This window comes from Vulpes vulpes, chromosome 10 (assembly GCF_048418805.1).
Source record: "Vulpes vulpes isolate BD-2025 chromosome 10, VulVul3, whole genome shotgun sequence".
Lineage (NCBI taxonomy): Eukaryota > Metazoa > Chordata > Mammalia > Carnivora > Canidae > Vulpes > Vulpes vulpes.
In genome coordinates, this window is record NC_132789.1 from 1,724,304 (window position 1) to 1,744,871 (window position 20,568).

Genomic DNA, 20,568 nt, shown 5'->3' on the forward strand with positions numbered 1-20,568 from the left:
CTGACACGCTAGCCTTTATTAACATGCATATAGTCAACTAACTGTGATCAGTTAACTAGCCACAACCCTAATCACGTGTACCTATTACCAGCAGTGCTGCAGCAACATCTTCATCCACACTTACCCGTGTACATGTTATTCTAGGACATGTGCAAAGGTGCATATGTTTGTACATGCATTGAAATACATAGAAAAGTTGGAATTTAAAAAGCGAGGAAAATGTGTGTATTTTCATCATAATCTGCTTTTTACTTTTCATTTAATTTTTTTAAGGATTTATTTATTTATTTATTTATTTATTTGAGAGAGAGGGGGTGGAGAGGAGATGGAGAGGGAGCGAATCCTCAAGCAGACTCTGTGCTGAGTGCAGAGCCCCACCTGGGGCTCAATCCCAAGACCTTGAGATCACAACCTGAGCCAAAATCAAGAGTCGGATGCTTAACTGACTGAGCCACCAGGTGCCCCATAATCTGCTTTTTAAATTCAGTCATGCATTGCAAATCCACTCAGTTTCAGGGACGGACTGCTCCATATTCATGCGTGCGTGTGGACTAACCTGACTGTGTACATACATCATAGGTGTTCAGTCAATATTTGTTGAAGCCAGGAGTCATTGATGTGGCAAGGAAATGACCTATTTGTATCTTGGAAGATTGACCTACACCATCTGTTCTTTAACTGCGTCTTAGATAAGTGGTATTGCTCCTTCCTCCTGGGGGTGCTCAGAGCTGGGAGCTCTTGCAACAGCCAGTGGGGTTGGAGAGGGAGCAATTTTGTCTTCTCTGCCTCTGGGGAGCATTTTCTCTGGATGGGTCCTGGACGAGCTGTCGGGCCATGGCTGTAGGGCTGGTGATGGCAGTGCTTCAATCCAGCAGCCAACCCAGTATTTCCAGAATGTTCTACAGGTTACAGAATAGACAAAAACAGGCAACGGGACCCAGGTACAGTCCTGTATTTCCTGGGAAAAATATAATTATTTTTTAGAAAAAAATGCAACTATCACATAACCAATAGTTTCATGGTGGCAATATAAAGTTTCCCTTTTCAGTATCTTTATGTCCATAAAACATATATTCTTGTTTAAGGAAAAAGAATAAGTTAATAGTTGGTACACAGAAATGGAAAAACTTGTGATGTTTGGGGAAATGCCTTGTGAGCCGCACGCCCCCCTGCCCCAGGACCACGCCAGACACATCCCTCAGACATCGCCGTCCACAAGGTTCCAGGCCTCGCTTATGGTCAGGGCTTCAGGACAGACTGTCTTGGCATAATGTTGTTTGTGTGGAAATGTCTAGGCAAAACGGCTCTTAATGTCATTATTCTTCATGACTAACACAATTATGTATCTTAAATTCCATTTCTTTCTTTCTTTCTTTTTTTAATAGACAACTCAAGATGGAATGGGCTCTGTGGATACCAAAATCTTAGTGCCAATTACAGTCAAACAATCCCTGGTGCTGCTCTGGGCCTGTCAGGGCGTGCATGTGATACTGGCGTGCCTTCTGGGTGCTTGGCCCGTGCAGTAATGGCCCTCGGCTGGCTTGCAGGGGACGTGAAGAACAAAAGGGAGTGCAGATATGTTTGGCAGGGGCTTCAGGAACTTCTATGAAGCTCACAATTTCGGCTCTGGCATATGGGTCTTGATAGCGTCTGTTTCACTCTGGTCTCTTGGCAAATCCAGAGCCTGCAATGAAGATTACTTGGCTCCTTTTTTCCTACAGAGTAGAGAAAGGAGGCTGTGGATGTAGCTAAAAGGTCTTTGGGGGCACTCTGCCCTGTGCTATTGTATTTATCAGAGAGACTTAATGACTGGTAGAGTTGAAGAGAGAGTAGTGTTAACTTCAGGAATGGCTTGATCCAGGAGCTCAAACAATGTTTTGGGAATGTCCGTTTCCTCTGTGTTGGCTTCAGTTTTCATAAGAGCCCCTCAATCAAGGACTTAGAGTTCACAGGCCCGGTGCTATTTCCCCACCATCTTGACACATCTACAGTTAGGCTCAGAAAGGTAGGCAGAGCTTTGTACCATCACAGTGTGGGCTCCCTACTTTGTGGTCATGAAGGAGATCCCCCCAAGTCTATCACCTTAACACTCATCTTTAAGAAGTGCCATTTCCTGAATCCTTGAGATCAAGCTCAAGAGTTTCCAAGTTCCTCTAAGGTTCTCTGTGGAGGAGGGATCATGCTCCCTCTTTATTGTCAGGCTACCTCTTCCTCCTGCGTAGCCATTTTTGCTGCGGCACACCTCTCCAGCCAGCCGGCCTGCACTTGTAGGTCCCAGGGATCTGGGTTTGTAGGTTCCCATGTGCTCACTGGGCTGCCTTGGGTGGTCCATTCTGGATCCCATGGAGGTCTGCTATGGGCTGAACTGAATTCTCACAAAGATGTTGGAGTCCTAATGCCCAAGACTTCCAAGCGAGCACAGAGTGTGACTATATTTAGGAGAGAGGATCTTTTTAGAGGCAATCAAGTTAAAAAGAGGTCATTTGTATAGAACCTAATCCAATCTCAAGGACCGGTATCCTTATGAAAGGGGAAGTTTGGCTACACAGACAGACACGTGCATGAGAACACCATAGGAACATGAAAGCAGAGACCATACTGGTGTTGCCATGAGCCAAGGGACGCCAAGGACTGCTGGCCATGCCTGGAATGCCGGGAGATGGGCCTGGACCAGACTCTGGTCCTCAGGCCTCCAGAACTGGGACGTAACACATTTCTGTTTGTGGAGCTGTGTTACGGCAGCCCTCGCACATGAATGAGGCTCTGGTGCCAGCAGCGTGATCTAATTCCATCTCAAGAAGAGGAAATTTCTAGCAGAAGCAATGGGAATGTGAGGCCCTAGGAATTGAGGGGGCAGGTGTAAAGGGATGGTCCCTCTGTGTGGTCCTGCCCGGAGGAATCTGCTCAAACCACTGGTGTTGGTCTTTGGGTCCCTTGGCTCGAGACCTAAGTTCATGGGGCTGGTGTTCAGTCAGCAGGATGTGGCTGTAGAAGCAAGGGTGAGGCACCTCCACTACCATTCTCAGCAGAGCTTTGAAGCACAGCCATGGTGCGGGGCTAGAAGGAAGGTGAGTGGAGCCCCACAGTCCTGTGCACCCTGTTGTCACGAGGACCCGGGAGCCTTTTTCTGTTTTCCTGCATTGAATCACCAGGGTCAGGGGGCAGATTGCAGAGAAATGCCATCATGTTGTGTGTGGCCGTGAGTGGGGCCCATGATGCCTCCAAGAGCCGGGGTGAAGAGTGTTCCATCCCGCAGTGTGCTCCCCACAGGCCGCCTCCTTAGTGATGCTGTCTGGTCACCATGTCTAGCCCTCAGTAGTCCATCCAGGGCTTTTCCCTGTCACCAATTAGTAACCAGGCAACAGCGCATTTGCCACCGCAGATGCCGTCAGCAGGGCCCAGCCAGCTGCCAAGTACCAACAGAGGGGCCTTGGGTTCTGAGAGGAGACTCATAAGGGAACATGACCACTGGTGGAGCTTAATGTTTAACCTGTGGCCGTGGCCTGCGTCTGGTTCCCATGACCACGCGGCGTTGTTAGATGGACTAACCATCCACTCCAGAAACAGGTGGCCATGCATCTCCCACCTCACATTAAAGCATCCCAGGTGCCTTGATCCAGGACGACAGCTTTCCAAAACCTTCCCTTCATCTCGTTCCATATCGGGTCAGCATGGGTTGACTCCTGTGCATGAGCTCCACTCTGCAAATGAGAGGTTTAGGTTCTTAGGATGATGTGGAGGATCCCATGGTAGGTAAAGGGCCCCATCAGCTTGGTTCTGGGAGAGACAGACGCACACAGGCTGCCCATCATGAGCCACAGCAATTGGTTTTGTGCAGTGAGTGGCCCATTTCATGGCACTCTATGCTACCAGAAAGTATGTCTGTCCATCTGTCTGCCTGCGGTTTGTGTGACCTGCTGGGACATACACTCCATGAGGGAGGGCAGGGGTACTGTCCTGTTCCTCAGTATTTCCAGGAATGGGAATGTTGCTCTGACACATAGCGAGCACAGGAGCTTGCTGAGTAATTGGGTGACAGATCGAACATGTACGAACATACCGGAAGACGTACTTCTTTTTCCAGTTTTGTCAATTTGATGCCATGATCTGCAAGTAGCTTCCTGCTGGGTAATTATGTTTTCAAACATTGTAACTGTCTCAGCAACAAGCCTGTGAACTTGTGGCTTTTAGATAGAAACTCCTCTCTGGTGAATGTCTGAGGTGGAGGCTCAGACTCCCTGCCTCCGCACCTCTGCAGATGGGCTGTGTGTCACCCTGACACTGCGTGTGGCTTGCGGGTCTCCTACACCCTGTTCATGCACAGCCTTCCACACAGCTGGGGTTCTCACTTTAAGGTTATTTACAGTATGAAGTATAAAAAAAAATATTTCTATCTCCATGCTTTAGGAGAAAGCTTTATACTTTCAGTCCTTTGTGAAATCCCATCACCTTCAGGATGTTTTTTCAAACGTGTCCACCCCGGGGGTAGGCAGAGAGCTGCAGCTCACGCTCCCTGGGATGAGGATCGCCTGCTGAACACACCCCACACCGGGGAAGTGTAGGACGGAGAAGCTAAGAGGAGAGGAGGGGGCAGGTGGGCGGGGAGTCCCAGTCACTACCCAGAAGCTGTCCTGCTCTGCAGAGACCATCCAACCCTCATGAGATCTGTGACTTGGGAAACTCTATGCCCATTTTCCTTAGAGTGCTTCTTGCTAGGAATAATAGAAGCTTCATTCAGCGTGGCTCAAACAGGGAGGAATACTTTGGGAGACACAGGGGAAGGAAGTCCAGGTTCGGCACAGGCCTCCAATGAGGTCCATTACATCACCTATTGGTTCTCCCTGTTTGTTGCTCTCCTTCCTGCCTTCCACAGGGCTGGCTCTATCCTGACATCTATGCTCCCAGGAACTGCAACGCGGTAGCTGTGATGGGCTGCCCTCTGCACATCCACCCCCCAGATAAAGGTATGTTCAAATCCTAAGCCCCAGCCCCGTGAATATACCTTATTCAGAAATAGAGTCCTTGCCAACATAATGAAGCTGTAACTTAGGATTGGGGCAGGCACCAAATCCAAGGACTCATATGTTCTGAAGGTCATGCACAGACACAGAGACAGGGTACTTATCTCTGTTCAAGTGGATAAGTAGAGATGAGATGGAGTTTTGGGTTTCAAAGGATGGCTAGCCACAACTTTTGTTTTCAGGTAAGGAACAGTCAACTCAGTCTGACTTAAGCGAAACAGGGTATTTATTGAAGGAATGATTTTAGGAAAGGTTGGATTCAGAGACTGAAGTGGCGTCATCAGGATTTATAGTCTCTTTCCGTTTCCTGCCCCACCTTCCTTCTGTACCAGCTGCCTCTCAGCACACTGTTCCCATGTGGTGGCCACTAGCAGCTCTAGGCTGACCTCTTATCCTTGCAAACTTAAGTGGGAAGAAGAAGCTGCGTCTTACTGATGCTTCAACAGAAGTCCCAAGATCGTCCCCGATGGGACATGCTTGGCAATCGATCTGAGACATAGTCTGTTCCTTGAACAATTATTTGGCTGAGGACAGGTGGCACTTTGGCTAGGCTGGGGTCTTGTCCCCACTGTGGATTGAATAGAAGAACAGAAAATTCCCAGAGGGAAATTGGGATATTAGAACCAGAAGGATTGGGAATGCATGCAGAGCAAACCAAGACAGATTCTTCATAGAAATAAATACACCGGGTTGGGTGACCAAGAAGGGCTTCCCGGAGGAGGACTAGAGGCCCAGGAGAAGAGGGAACAGTTCAGTCATCAGACATTACACAGCTCCTGCTCTGTATACTGTGGATGATTTAGGAAGGAGTAAGGCACAACTACCTGCTGAATGAATCTGATATGGTAAGAAGGCCATATGGGTTCAGAAAAGTGGTAACCGGGGATCCCTGGGTGGCGCAGCGGTTTGGCGCCTGCCTTTGGCCCAGGGTGCGATCCTGGAGACCCGGGATCGAGTCCCACGTCGGGCTCCCGGTGCATGGAGCCTGCTTCTCCCTCTGCCTGTGTTTCTGCCTCTCTCTATCTCTCTGTGACTATCATAAATAAATAAAAATTTAAAAAAATAAAAAAAAAAAGAAAGAAAAGTGGTAACCACTCATGCCACTGGCACAGGAAGAAGGTGGGTAGCCAGCATGATCGTTAGGGATGGTTCGAGCAGAGAGTTGGAAACCTCTGGGTTTGGAAGATAGATGATAATGAGTTCATTTGTTTCACAAACGTCTATCTATGAGGATCAGCACCTCCATGACCTTTTCCCTATCTGTTCAGCATCTTTCCTACCGCTTACAATACGATTCTATGTTATTTACCATTAACGTGTTAAGTCGATTTGAGAAAGAAACTGTGTTTCACCAGACTGAGTGGGACATCCTGCTAGAAATACAAGGTAAAAGAAAAAAAAAGTTAAAATCAACACAAGGAAGCCAACATGGTTACTCAGATCCAGCTGGATTCTGGTTACTCAGATCCAGTGCACGGCTTCAACCCAGATGTTACAGAGTCAAACACGTTTCAGCACCAACAGAGTCCTCCTCATTGAAAAAAATAAATAGTAGAGAGACTATAAAAATAAGCAGCACATGCTGTTTATCTGTAAATCAATGATTAATGAAGTGTGTACCTGAAAACACGTTGGGTACAGAGAAGGAGCCATCCCATCCCCGCCATATGCCTTTCCTTTGGTGAAGAGGGGTATGGCTCTCATTTCAGCTGAAGGTTCGGGAAAGTGGGCAAAGAGGGCTCTTGGCCATGTCAAGCATTTAGGTGAATATGTAGGTTCTGACATTCACAGCAGGTGCCTTCCGTCCTCAAAGGTCTACAGATAGACCCAAGTCCTGAATTAATAGGAAGTGCACAAATTCAATTATTTCTCCAGAGCACGCACAGCTTATGTTGTCTGGACAGCTCAGAGGTATTGTCCAGGGGTTAGAAAAATGTGGACTTATTAACTGATCTGTAGATCTCTGAGTCTTTTTGGAACTTTAAGAAGCTCACACATACCTAAAGCAATTTTGCAAATGAAGAATTAATGATGTTCACGGGGCCCTTAGTTAGCAGTTTGCCCATCGCAGTATCAGCGATGGGGCTTAATCTATTGTCCAAATAATCATTCATGCCTCTTGTAATCAGCACTCAGTGTTTCCTCTTAATTGCATCCACTGCTTCTTTAGCCAGCTCAACACAAAAAGTCCGAGAAAATCAGGTTAAATGTTAGACTGTTAATTACCCTTTAAAAAAGAATGGATATGTCATTGGGAACATCTTTCACCCAGGGCTGGGTGCTGCTTGGGTGGGTAATATGGAGACCTACTATTGTAGGGACATTAGGAGGTCCTTCCTGGCATTGGCCCCCTCTGTCGGCAGAGGTGCAGACCTGGGATAACAGAGGACAGACCAGAGAGGGCGTCTCCTCGATTCGCCACCCCCCCGCCAAGGCAATGGGGGAGAGACGCACGGATGGCTTGCACCCGCAGTTCTGGGACGGATGAGCCTCCAGGGCAGTGGTGTCATATGCAGGGGGGCTGGAAGTTTCCGAGGGCCGGTCCACAACTCTCTGAGTTTCTCGATTCATGATACTCAAGGGAAGCAGACTCTACCCTGATGCTACAGACAGAATATGTGACCTGGGCCAGCTGCCAGGTGCCTCCTGCCCCTCTAGATGCTGTCAGAGCCATATGTATGGCCTGGGTCAGTCCAGTCAGAGCAGCTTTGGGGATTGTTGCCACGCTGCCATAAAGGTATACTCCATCTCCTGCTGGATGCGGATGAGAAAGCTGAAAACGCCTGGATCTATCAGAGCTAGCCTGCAATCATGTGGGGAGTGAGGAATGGAAGCCAGCTCTGAGGAAGGCAGCCTCGACCCATGGGAAGAAACTGAGCATTGTTATCCGAGCCACTTGATCTAGCCCTACCGGAAGCCCTTGGCGTTGCTCTTAGCAACTTAAGATGTCGTAACCAGCACACACGAGACTGCCGACCTCTTGCCTATGGCACACATCTCTGATTCTCCACGTGCTCTTTCCTGTCAAGCCTGGTCTCAGCCTCTGAATCCTCAGTGCTGTGCTCTAGGCAGTCTGTAGCATTAAGTCAAGCTGACACAGGATGAGACCTGTCACTTCTGCCCACAGATGGAACTGGTACATCCTTAGAGCCAGCGTGATGGAGCTTGTATTGAACCCCTAGCTCATACCCCAGGGCAGTGTTTGCTAGGAAAAAACAGTGTAGTCTGGTGAAGGGAGACATGCTATCTGCACGTGGACAGACCTGGATTCAAATCCTGGTTGCATCTCTTACCAGCTACGGGATGAGGGCTTAGGCTTCAGTGTCCCTGAGTCTCATGTCCCTTCATGTTCACAGATGGGGTTTTGCACTTCCTTTGGAGGAGTTCAGTGCAGCAGAGCCTGGAAAGGCCTCGAGGCCAGGCCTCCCTCCCAACTCCGCGAGTAGCAATGGGGTCCTAGCACCCCAGCCTTGGGCTGGCAGCTGACACCAGGTCTGGGGGACCAGAGTCCATAAGAGCTACAGTCCTTCCCTACTGGGCAGGGCTTTGTCAAGTTCTCTGTGGCTTCCATGCTGGAGAAGAGCTGCCCCTTCTTTGCTTCTGCTTCTTCTGGTCCTGTTTCCTGTCCAGCTCTTTGCCTGCTGCTTCCTGGAGATATAGAAAGAGTGTGACCTTGTCTTCCCACCTGAGCAGGCTCTGCCCTGCATGAACCAGACAGGGCAGTTCCTAGGCCTCTGCCTAGCTCATTCACTGCTGCCTGGAATAGCGCCTGGCTCATACAAGACATGTCCCAGGCCTTGACCGACTGGTGGATGGATTTACTGTGCCCGTTTCCTTAGATGTTAACACCTGAGGTTTAATGGATTTAACAATCTTGATGGGCACTGAGGGGGGCACTTGATGAGATGAGCACTGGGTGTTATACTATATGTTGGCAAATCGAACTCCAATAAAAAGACATGCAAAAAACAAGAGACACTAAGAAACAACAACAACAACAATCATGCTCATTATACAAGACTTGAGAACAAAAGGGTGATGCTCAGTAGATGCCATTGTCGCTATTATTCTGGTAATTCTGCAACAGCACCAGCCACAAGCCCTACTGATGATGGTGAGAGCCAGAGATGGCAGTGAAGGGATGGAGATGGGGCAGCTGGTGAAAGGGACCGATGTGCACATGCACACGTGTATGCGTGTGTGTCCATGCATATGTGTGCATGTGTCTGGTCCTCTTCAGACATCTGGTATGGAACAGGACACCCTGGACGGCTTCCAACCTGTCCTATGGGACACGTGTAGGGTATCTGGTCTGTAACCGTAGACATCCTCTGCTCTTGGACATAGAGCACAGTCTGTAGGCCCCTTTAAAAATTCAACATATTTCTGCGTGTGTGCATCTGAGTGCTTCCCTCTCCCGACAGGTAGTAAGATTCACGCCTGCCAAAGGGGAGACATCAGATGCCTTTGTCCAGAGCCGAGGGTCAGGGACAGCTACAGGGACGGGATGCTCACCTGTGGGGCCTCCCGGCCTCGCTGTTCTGGATGCGTCCACAGGGTCTTGCAGCCACGTGGGCAGAGGTTTGAAACCCATGCACCTCCCCTCGGGGAGATGCCTATTGCTGGGCATGAAAAATGGTGCTCCCAGGATTTATTAGGCTTCTGTGTGCAGTTCCCCACCTAGACCCGTGTCGTGTTCCGTATGCTCAGGCAACACACTTGCCTCCCTTTCTCCCCCTCCTGTAATGACACACAAGTCCCTGTACCCCCTGTTCATGCTCCCCCGGAGCGTGTTGCCTTGGGGATTGCAGCTAGGAGCTTGCTGCGTTGTCTCCTGGACACACGGTGGGGGAGGCACGGTGTTTTCGGAGGCCCCGCTGGCCCTGTCCCCACGCTGCCCCAACACTCTCCCGACGGATTCCTCCAGGTCAGCCCCGAGATGCAGCCTGTTTCCACCCAGGTGCCCACAGATATGCCCTTCTGAAGGGCTGCCACTTGCCCCTGGCGGCTGGAAACATGGAAGCCCTGTCTGCCCGTGGGGAGCTGGTACGTTCATGCCAGAGGTGGGCGGGGGCCTTCTGTGAGCCCCTCGGGGTTCGCCGAGGCAGAGATCGGAGAGGGCTGGAGCAGGAGGCCCTTGTGGTCCTCGGGGTCAGTGCTAGGTTCTGGAATGGTGGAGGGGAAAAGGGAGGACTGGGTGTCGTGGTGAGCGAGAAGGAGGCCGTCCCACCGTGAGCCTGGCCCCGCCGGACGCCCTCCTGCCCTTCATCTTACACAGCTTCCTCCAGGTCTTTCCAAACTGTCCGGGTTATGTTCTGTGGTGGAATGCATGGGTCTTGGGGGGGGGGCGAGAGGGGACACCTGTGTGCGTGCAGCTCACCTGTGCCATTGCAGTGGGGCGGGGTGGGGCGCGGTCAGAGGTGCTGCTACTGCAGGTGTAATCAGGGAAGAAGGCTCAGGAGATGGACTGGGAGATGTGGGACCCACAGCAAACTGATGAGCATGTATTCTCCTCAGAGGCATTTGGTGTCTCGTTGCAGAAAACAAGGTGACAATCAGAGTCTAAAATAATCATGTGCTGTTTATTAGAAATGGCCAGGGCTGGTTGCCAAGGCGGCCAAGCCCATGATGCTCTCAGGCAGCAGGACAGCCCGGGAGGCTCTGCTTCCTCATGCAGCTTGCAGGCAGGCTTGGTGTGTAGGCGAAGCGGGGCAGGAGGTACGCGTCTCTCCTCTGGGCACCCTGGCTGGGGTGGGGGGGGGGCTGTGCACAAAAGAGCTCTCTCCTCTAGGCCCACAGCTGCCATTCCTGCAGGCCCACTGGCGAGACCGGCTCCTGGCTGGTGATGGGAACTTGGATTTTGGGAATGTCTTCACCATCCCCTAAATGAAAAGAGGGACTCATTGTGTCCAGACTGTACGTAGCATATGGTCCGTCCTGACCGCCTGCTTTCCCTTGGGCAGTCTGGAATTTCAGATGTGCCAGGCAAGGGGTTCCTATGTGACATCCCCCGTGAAGGCCCTGGGGCTGCATCTCTCGAGGTGCATCTTCCCTGCATCTTCCCTGGTGCGGCTCCTCACGTATTGTCCCAGTTGAACATGACTCCATTGGGAGAAGATTCTGGAAGCTTTCTCTGACTTCCCTCACACTTGGCCCCATGCACCTTTGCCTGTTGCTGATTTTGCTCTGTGTCCCTTTGCTGTTAGAAGTCACAGCCATGAGCCCAACTGTATGCCGAGTTCGGTGAGTCTTGCTGGGGTTCTCTGTACCCCAGGGTGGTCTCCACGACCCTGACACAGGGCTTCTTTTCATTTGTGGAGGAGCTGGCTCAAATCATTTCTGGTGGGGATTTGTACATGGCAGAGAATCTGGCCCACAGTGACCCGTGCCTTCTGGACCTGATGGTTAGCCCAAACCAAGCAGATAAGGGAGTGGGAGAAAAGGCGGCACCTTATAAAAAATCCAAAATGATTTTTTTAAAGTTATATAAGTGTAGGGCACCTGGGTGGCTCAGTTGGTGAAGCGTCTGCCTTCAGCTCAGGTCATGATCCCAGAGTCCTGGGATCGAGTCTTGCATGAGGCTCCCTGCTCAATGGGAGCCTGCTTCTCCCTCTCCCTCTGTCCCCATACCCCCACTCATCTGGTCTCTCTCTCTCTCTCTCAAGTAAATAAATAAAATCTTTTTAAAAAGTTACTTAAATGTAGATGAAAAAAAATCCTCCCCTGGCCAACTGAAATAGTCCTTGGGCCACACTCGAGCCTCTGATGACCTGAAGGTGAGGCCAATGGCACCTGCTCTCCAATTGGGACAGACTTACCAGTCATCCAAGGCAGGTGCTCTACTCACCTGTCTTCTCTGATCCAGCGATGTGACCGTGTTCAATGGCCAGGGGTGCAGTGTGACCTGTCCTAGCCCCCGCCCTGTCGAGCTGTCTCTGGAAGACTCTGGTGAACACCTGATTACTGAGGGTCCCATAGCCTTTTTGGGAGGGATCTCCCAGAACTGTCCAGGAGAGGACTTCTCAGAGGACACACCAGACCGGCTTTGGGTACCAGATGGCATCCAAGGACAACCTTCCCCGACTTCTTTCTTCCTCTGGTTTGGAGTCATCCCTCAGAAGAGCCCTATAGGTTGAAGAACTTCTCATCCAGAACATGTAAGGAGCTCATGGGTAGGTAGTGGGCAGACACGCATCCTATGTCTGGTTTCCCAGGCACGAGCTCTTCATAAAGTGTGCAATTCATGGCATTTTGAGCAGGAATCCAAGACTTTCTATCGTGTGTGCCAGGGCTAGAATAGAGGTGTCTCAGGAAAGGTGGTCAGATGCAGTCCCAGACCAAGGGCCTGTGTAAATCATGACTGTGTAAACCTCCTGAACTTCCCACAGCACCCTCCCCCACCCCAGCAGTAAATCCTGCCTGTTAGGGGGTGGCTTTGCTGCCAGCACTGTTAATATCTATAATTTATAACTACAGTGAGGGCCTGGATCTGGCAGCCACATCTTTCAGCTGAGGACCAGAAGGCAGCATTGAAGATAAATAAAGCACTGGATGCTCAGTCTCCTCGTGGAGTGGAGGATGCAGGGACCAGGGAACCAGCCTGGGCTTTATGCATGTCACAGGCTGCAGCCAGAGAGACCAGGAGGAGAAGGCGGATGAGGGGAGGGGAGTGAGTTCTGGGAAGTCTCGCACTTCTGTGTCTCCCTGGGCCTGGGGCCCATCACTCCCGCACTGGCCCTTACTTACTGAGCCCTTGGATCAGATGATCCCCACCACCCTTTGCTTGAATCTTCTATGAGCCAGTTTTGCCAGAGATTTCTAACAAGTATGTGTTCCTACAGCATCACAGGCATCCTGGGAGGGCAGGAGGTTGATGCAATTTATAAGAGCATTTTGCTTGGTTTCTTAAAAATAGAAAGAAGATTGATCTTCTATTGAGGTACAATTGACATACAACATTCTATTAGTTTCAGGTGTGCAATGTCATAATTCGATATTTGTATATATTGAGAAATGATCCCCTGCAGTGAGCCTGGTGGACATCTGTCACCACATACTTACAGAATTTTGTTTCCTTGTGTTGAGGACTCTTTCAGCTACTTTCAAACACACAGTACAGTATTACTAACTGTAGTTAATAATGACATCATTTATCACTTATGGGTTCATGGGTCACAAAGTGTTCATCATTAATCTCATGTAGATTGCCAAGAAATAAGATTTTGTTTTTACCCTTTTGTCTTTCCTTATCAAAGAGGCAGAGGTTCACTGATTTAAAATATCTATTAAGTATCGACACACATAGTCAGGTTTTTTTTTTTTTAAGAAATTATCCAACTGTGGCTCACGCAAGACAGTGTAGACCCTCCCTGCTACAAACAAGTATGAACCTCAGAGATGAAGCCAGAGGCAAGCAGAGCAGACCTGAGAGGAGGAGAAAGGGGGGCTGGTTAGGGCCCCAGGACTGGGGAAACAAAATATCAGCAGGACATTTTATGTTCCCCACCCAAAGGAAGGAGGGGACCCAGACCTGGTGTTTCCTGAACTCTTATCTAGCATCTATTGCTAGCTAAGTGCAGCCAGGGCAGCAGAAGGCAGCTACGCTTCCTCTGGATGGGATGGGGGTCCTTCCAATGGGACCAGGGAAGCCCTGCACCACAAGCCAGGGCCTAGACCAGTAGTCCTACAGCAGTGAGTGTAGGGGGGCCAGCTCTCCATCCTGCAGAGCCCAATTCCCCTTATCTCCCCTGGCCTGGGTCTTGACTGATCCAACAGTTACCTGGGTGTGGAGGAACCTCTTCAACCCTGTGGAGCTGGGACTGCCCTCTTCCACCCCAGACAGACCCAACCTCACCAGGTGGCCTGACCTGCAAAGTCCCTCTGACCCTGCAGGGTTCTTGAAACTTCCCCCAAACGCCCGGAAATGCCAGTGTTGCCAGGAGGCTATTTGCAATGGCTGGGTGGGCGCCAATTGCACAGGTCCAAGTAGAGCTGGCTTGTGTAGGATGATGTAAACAGGTCTATAGCTGGCAGCCCTGCTCGCGTCCAAGCCTCTCCTCCCATGTGTGCCTTGGTTCCATTGTAGCTTCTGTCTATCCCTGTTGCCTGTAGTTTTTTTTAGTACTTTTTGAAAATTTTATTCACATTCAATTAATTAAATACAGTGTATTATAAGTTTCAGAGGTAGAGGTCAGTGATTGGTCAGTTGCATATAACTCATCACATTACTTACCCTCCTTCATGCCTATCATCCAGTTACGGTGTCCCCTCCCTTCCTCCCTTCCAGGAACCCTGTTTGCTTCCCAAGTTAAGAGTCTCTCATGGTTTGCCTCCCTCTCTGATTTCATTTTATTTTTCCCTCTCTTCCCTTATAATTCCGTTTTGTTTCTTAAATTCCTCAGATGAGTGACATAATGATAATTGTCTTTCTCTGACTTATTACACTAGTTCCATCCATAGCATTGCAAATGGCAAGATTTCATTTTTTATTTTTTTGATGGCTGAGTAGTATTCCATGTTGTGTGTAGTTTTGTTCAATTATTAGTCCAGGTACCTTGTCCACTCACTGGTGAAACCAAAGCATTTTCCATACGCTCTTTCTGCCATATCTTTTCCTCTTCCTACCCTGAGGCAAGGGAAGGTTGGGTATGTGAGCTTGGCCAGCTGGGAGTGCTCTAGAATCCTGTGTCTTTGTGGAGTGAAGCAAGGGGAAAGTCAAGAGTTGGAGTATACCATCCTAGCAGCAAATCCCTGTGTTAGGGGACAGGCACTTTCTGGTAGCTTCTGCCCTCCCATTGCTGGGCCAGCTTCTCTGCACCACCCCTTACCTGCTGCATGCTGCCGTGTTGATGGGGTTGGCTATGGTTCTCTCCTGCTGCTTGCTCCCAGCACAGTCCAGTATGTTGACCTTAGTCAGCTGGTTCTGTTGTGATCTGAGCTTGAGCAGTCATCTGGAGGGCCCCTACTCCCACAAGGGGGGCCAGTATCAGACACTCCATGAGAGTTTTTTGGATGTTCAGGTTCATGGGTGAATGCCATGTACATGCTTATCAGAGAATTTACCCCGAATCTACAAACAAAAATTAAGATTTCAATGTCTTAGACTTCTGAGTCAGGACAAGCAGTGTTTATGCTCGGGAATGTCTGTTCTTTGTCATGGTTAGTTAGACTATTGCTTGTAGCCTTTCAACACTTCACCTTGTGTTAGACTTCACTTACACAAAAGCCATCCTCCAGCAGCAGGACCAAGATCTGCACAGGTTGTAATATGAAAATGAGAAGAAAGTTCTAGGATACAGTAAGTTCAGAGTCCATAGCATGCCTTGGAAATGTGCGTTTCACCAAGTGCAGACTTTCAGATGAGGTTTGGATGGGAGTGTGCTCAGCTTCTGCCTGTCTGTCCTTGAGGCCCAGCTTTAGCCTGTCCATCCACACAGCCCCCAGTCCCAGGGTCACTGCGGCCACTCCTTGATGCAGTAGGGAAGCCAAGCAGGTGAATGAATTCCTTCTTATGCACCATGCTTCTACATCTCTGGAAATCTGGGCTTCACGTCTACAACCTATTTTGGGCCTTTAGTGGTGGAAAAATAGTGAGGTGGTGGTCATCCCTGGAATAGGATGTTCTCAGTACTAATTTAAATTTGGGAGATTTTCTTTTTTAAAGAAAATTATAGGGAAGGAAATAATACACATACATTTCCCATCACACAGAATCATCAGGCCAATATTTTACTGTATTTGCTTCCAGTTATTTTGATTGTTTATACTTTCAAAAAGTTACACATTGCCCTTTACCTTTTAATTTTCTTATGAAAAATGCCAAACACATAGAGAAATGGAAACTATACTACAACAAACTTCACATACACACCTCTCAGACTCATTTAAAAATTTATCTTATTTGCTAGTTTATTTATCACCTATTTTTTTTCTGAATGATTGCTTGGAAACACATTGTGCTACTTCATGGTTTCATCATGAATCATTTAAAAATGAGGTTATTTCCTACAGATAGCACAGTATCATTATCATACTTAAAAATCCTTGTTAGTTCCCCAATATCATCTAATACTCAACCCATAGTCAACACTTCCCAGTTGTCCCCAGGACATTTTGTGTCCTTTATTTTTATTGGACCAGGATCCAATCAAGCTTCATGTGTTATATCGGCTGCCACAATGTCCTTTTAGTCAGTTACTTGAAAACACCTTTTTCTTCACTTAACTGATTTATTGAAGACCAGATCAATTGTACACATTAATCTTTTTTTTTTCATATTACTCTTTAAAATAAATCAGGCATTATAAAAGAAGCTAAATTCCTCCTTAGTTTATAGACTCTATCCCAATACTCACCTCAAGCACCAGAAACATCCATTGTATTGTTAGGATATTGTGTATCCTTCCAAGTTTTTAAATACACATTTACATATTATCTATAAACTTGTAAGCCTATGTCCATCTATTCTATCCTCTTAGAAATTATATAGTTTTTTAATGTAGATTTTTCATAAATATCACATACTGGGCACAGGATTCCATAGCTTGCTCTCCTCCCTCTCACTAGGTCTTGGAGATGTATTTGGGCTGATGAAGGGTCCATATCCACTGCCATACTGGGGGGTTTTCTATTTCTCCGTGATGGACACTGCTTACACCTGCCTCCCAGAGCACACATGTGTCAATCCAGCTGAAACTACTGGGGATAGTCATAGGGCATGCACACGTTTTCTTTAGAAGATCTTGCCCATCAGCCCTCTAGCAGGTACTGTGTAAGCGGACAAGCTCCCCACCTTGTCAGTACTCTATAGAGTCAGATTGGTATATTTTTGCACATCTGATGGAAAGTGAATTTGCATATCCTTGATTAGGAATGAGGTTGAACATTCTCATGCATTTATTAGCAATTTGAATTTGACTTGTGCCCGTTTATTTCCTTTTCTATATGTAATACTTTAAAATACATTCTGAATATGAAGTATGGTGTCAATTTTGGCTTTAAAATAATGGCAAGATGGGGTGCATGGGGTGTCTGGCTGGCTCAGTTGGAAGAGCATATGACTTTTGATCTTGAGGTTATCAGTTCAAACCCCACGTTGAATATAGAGATTACTAAAAAAGAAAAAAACTTTAAAAGAAAGAATAGTCTCAAAAAATATAAAATAAAGACAAGATAGATAATTTGATATTGATCACTTTGCTGAATAATGACTCAATTGAAAGCCTCAATGGTGTAAATGAGAACTATGTCTTTCTCCTTTTTAGGGAAGTAAATTGCTGCTGACAAACCACTTTGAGGATGGATTCTCATATTCTCATAGATAAGAAATATAATTACAATATTTCCATTTTTGAGCTGCCAAAGTAATACTTCCTCACTTGTTCTAAAAGAACCAGATCCAACCAAAAAGGAAGGAGAAGTCAGTGGTCATCCTGCCAGTGGTCCATGAGAAGGGGCACAGCACCCCGAGAGCGGGCCCTGGGGAAGCACACACTCCACCCGGACATGCACAGGGACGACCTGGCCTCTGGCCACATGCACACCATCCACACCAGCCCCAGGAAATGCAAGGAGACTTCTCAGAATGGAAGGGAGGCATTACAGGACACTCCTCATGACCCCAAAGGTGTGTCTGAGTCACGACCAGCCCAAATCACAATGCAGAGTGCACCTTGGCCACATCAGGGCTGAAATGATTAAGGTAGATTAAGTTGTGGAGAGAGATGGGCAAGATGATCCCTATTTCGTCACGTGCAAAATGGAAACAATATGACACCAATTTTCGGATTGCTGTGAGGGTAACAGGGGTTAATATTTGGGATGTGGCTGTCAGCACTATACAAAACATGCCATAAAGAAAGAAAGAAATCTCTGGAGACCTCTCTTTGCCAGAGGCTACTGGGGAGTATAAAGAGCAGCCTCTCTAACCCGTCCATCAATGTACTACTTAGCTTGAAGGATCGTTGCTAGTTCTGCAGGGATGATGTCATACTCATTTACCCAATTAACATACAGTAGCTGCTCAGTGAAATGTTTAATTTAATTACAGTATATTTCCAAAGACTGGCTTTCCCACAATAGGACCAAGTTCTCTGTCTCTCTCTTTGGAGGCTCATGTCAATTGAGCATGTCTTTGAAGAAGTAGATCAATAACTGTATTCTAGTTACATATTCATGAGAACTCAGGGTGAATTCAGAGTGACTTTGGAGATAAGCATTCTGTGCGTGCCGGAGGATAATCACATTACGGAGCTCATAAACCTTTCCCCAAATGACGGGCCCTCTAGACTGGACTAAAGCTTTGCCTCGGAGCTCAGCTCCGCTGTCATAACAAAATTCGATTAAGGCATAAAGCTGGAAGCCAGGTTGGACAGTAAATTAATTTTTGACCCATAGACATAGCTTGCTTTTCAGCCTGATGGATGCACCACAACCCAGTGGCTGCCAATCCAACAAGAAATAAAAGAATCGCATGTGCCAGTGAGTTTGCTTCCTTTCCCTTGCCTGCCCCCCAGCAGCTGATAGGGTTTGTCTGGTCTTGACTGGAGGTCAAGCATTCTGGCAACTTGGACTGACTCTGTTTAGCTAGTGACTCTAATGTTGCTGGTGGCTCTTCCAGTTAGTTGAATCCGTGGTGAATTAGCCTTGACAAGGAGGGCCAACCGAACCGAATCCCTAGACTTGCTTGCCCCACCAGCCAGTGCCTCGAGCTCCTCCCACAAGTTGAGTTTGGCAATTGCAGAGAATGTTTGGGTCAGGGTCCTGGCAAGAGACCATGGGCACTCTCAGCTGGGATGCCCAAGAAGACAAAGGGACTGTGTACAGATGTGTGGGAGAACCAGTAGTGGGTGGTGGTGCCACCAGGGTCTGGCAGCTGGAGGCTGTCACTGTCCCTAAAGTGGAAGGGGAGGCAGGGGTGACATGGCAGCTTGGCTGCAGAAGCCAGAAGCCCTCATCAGGACTGTGCTATGGTGAGGGGGGCTCAGGGAGTGGTGCCGTACCCTGTCTCTGTTCTTCTGATCTGCTGGAGACTGAGGCTGGATCCAGGTGGAGGTGAGGAAGGCCTCCTACGTGTAGGTGGCTGCTATAGAACCATGGCTGTGAACATGAGTCTTAGAGACTGAAGCCTGGGTTTGCATCCCTGTCTTGCATCTGTGTGATGTTGGGCAGGGTTCCCTTGCCTCTGAAGTAGGCAGGGACTGAATAGGCCTCTCCTGGGTTTGGTGAGTATTAGTTGAGGCAATGCATGTGGTATCCCAGGCATGATGACCAGTTCACAGTAAGTGCTCAATAAATGTGCTTGTTGGCATCAATGTCCTTGGCTTCTTTATGAACAGATTCCCATGTACCTGTCTGGGGCTTCCTGCTTGCCTGCCTGAGTCAGCTATGAATTGGAGACACAGTCAGCAGACTAGTTTCACCTGTGTGTAAATGAGGAGTCAGTGGGTCCTGAGTGAGGCTCTGAAATGGTTTTCAGGAAAGCCAACCGCTTGACGTGGGGACATGGTTTTGCAACGTCTGCTTTGGTGACTCAGAGGCCTTTGCAGCCTACTCCTTGGCCAGACTGCTGTGTGCGGGATGGGAAAGGTACCTCTGAGGCAGGTTTTCAGAAAGAGGTGGTGTGATGGCATAAATGTCAGGCTTCTGTCTGGATGGGAAAATGCCATCTGTTTCCATACCTGCATGTCAGTCCTTCTGTTGGATCCTCTAATGCACATTATTTCCGGGCTTCGAGCCTCTCGGTGCTCAGCTGGCTGCGAGGGTGTCCGTCCTCCTCCATACCAGGCACTGCGCACTGGGGCCAGAATCTTGAGGGTGGCATTTTCATTTTCTTCCTTTGGCGTGTGAACATGCACACCTGTCTCTAACACAAGGCTCTTGGGTAATCCTGGAGCTAGTGCAGCCGTTAACTATTTAAGGCAATTGGAAAAATTGGTTGAAAGATGGAATTCAAATGGGCTCAGTTGAGCTGAAGGATGCACATGAGAAGCCATGTGTGGTGCTTGTGAGGTCGAGCTCTGCAGTTGGGGTCAAGGCCAGGCTCTGACCCCACAAGGCGTTGGGTGCCTTATTGAGCTGGTTTGTGTTTGCAGTGGTTCACAGGGGATACCTTATGGGCCAGTTACAGGTGTGAAGCCCCAGTAACTCAGGTGAAGCATTGCAGTAGCACCTGCAGCATGTGGCAGTTAGCAGCTGTGGGCTGCTGTCATTGTTATGGTCACCAGTGCTGTGCACTAGAGTCCTGTTACTCCTGGGGAATCATAGCTTCCTTGGGACATTATGTTCCCACCCAAATGGGAGGGAAGATGATTTCTAGTTAAAAGTGAATCCAAACTATTTCTGGGGACTTGTAACTTTAGAACAGGCATGTTTTGGACATTTTTTTTTTTTACCTTGAACTGTGGAAGAAATGTACAAGGAGATATGGTATCCGCAGGTTCACGCACATGCCATGGAAGACAGATTCCATATTTGACTCTCTAGATGCAGTCCGGTCCGGGGCCTTCTATTCCATTCTGTCCTGTTTTTATTCTTTTCTCATTTTTTT

At 48.3% G+C, this 20,568-nt stretch overlaps 1 protein-coding gene across 39 annotated transcripts in view; it reads left to right on the forward strand.

Annotated features, from left to right (window-relative positions):
• The window catches only part of RIMBP2 (RIMS binding protein 2), a 221,612-nt gene that overhangs the window by 56,392 nt on the left and 144,652 nt on the right, over positions 1-20,568 (forward strand). For 4 of the 39 annotated variants that reach the window (XM_072722617.1, XM_072722645.1, XM_072722636.1 and 1 more), the window contains exon 1: positions 4,874-4,964. The exons of the other annotated variants lie outside the window; for them this stretch is intronic. The gene's annotated coding sequence lies outside the window, so the exon portion shown is untranslated. Of the gene's footprint in view, positions 1-4,873; positions 4,965-20,568 lie in introns of those variants that run through there. 39 annotated transcript variants of the gene reach the window in all.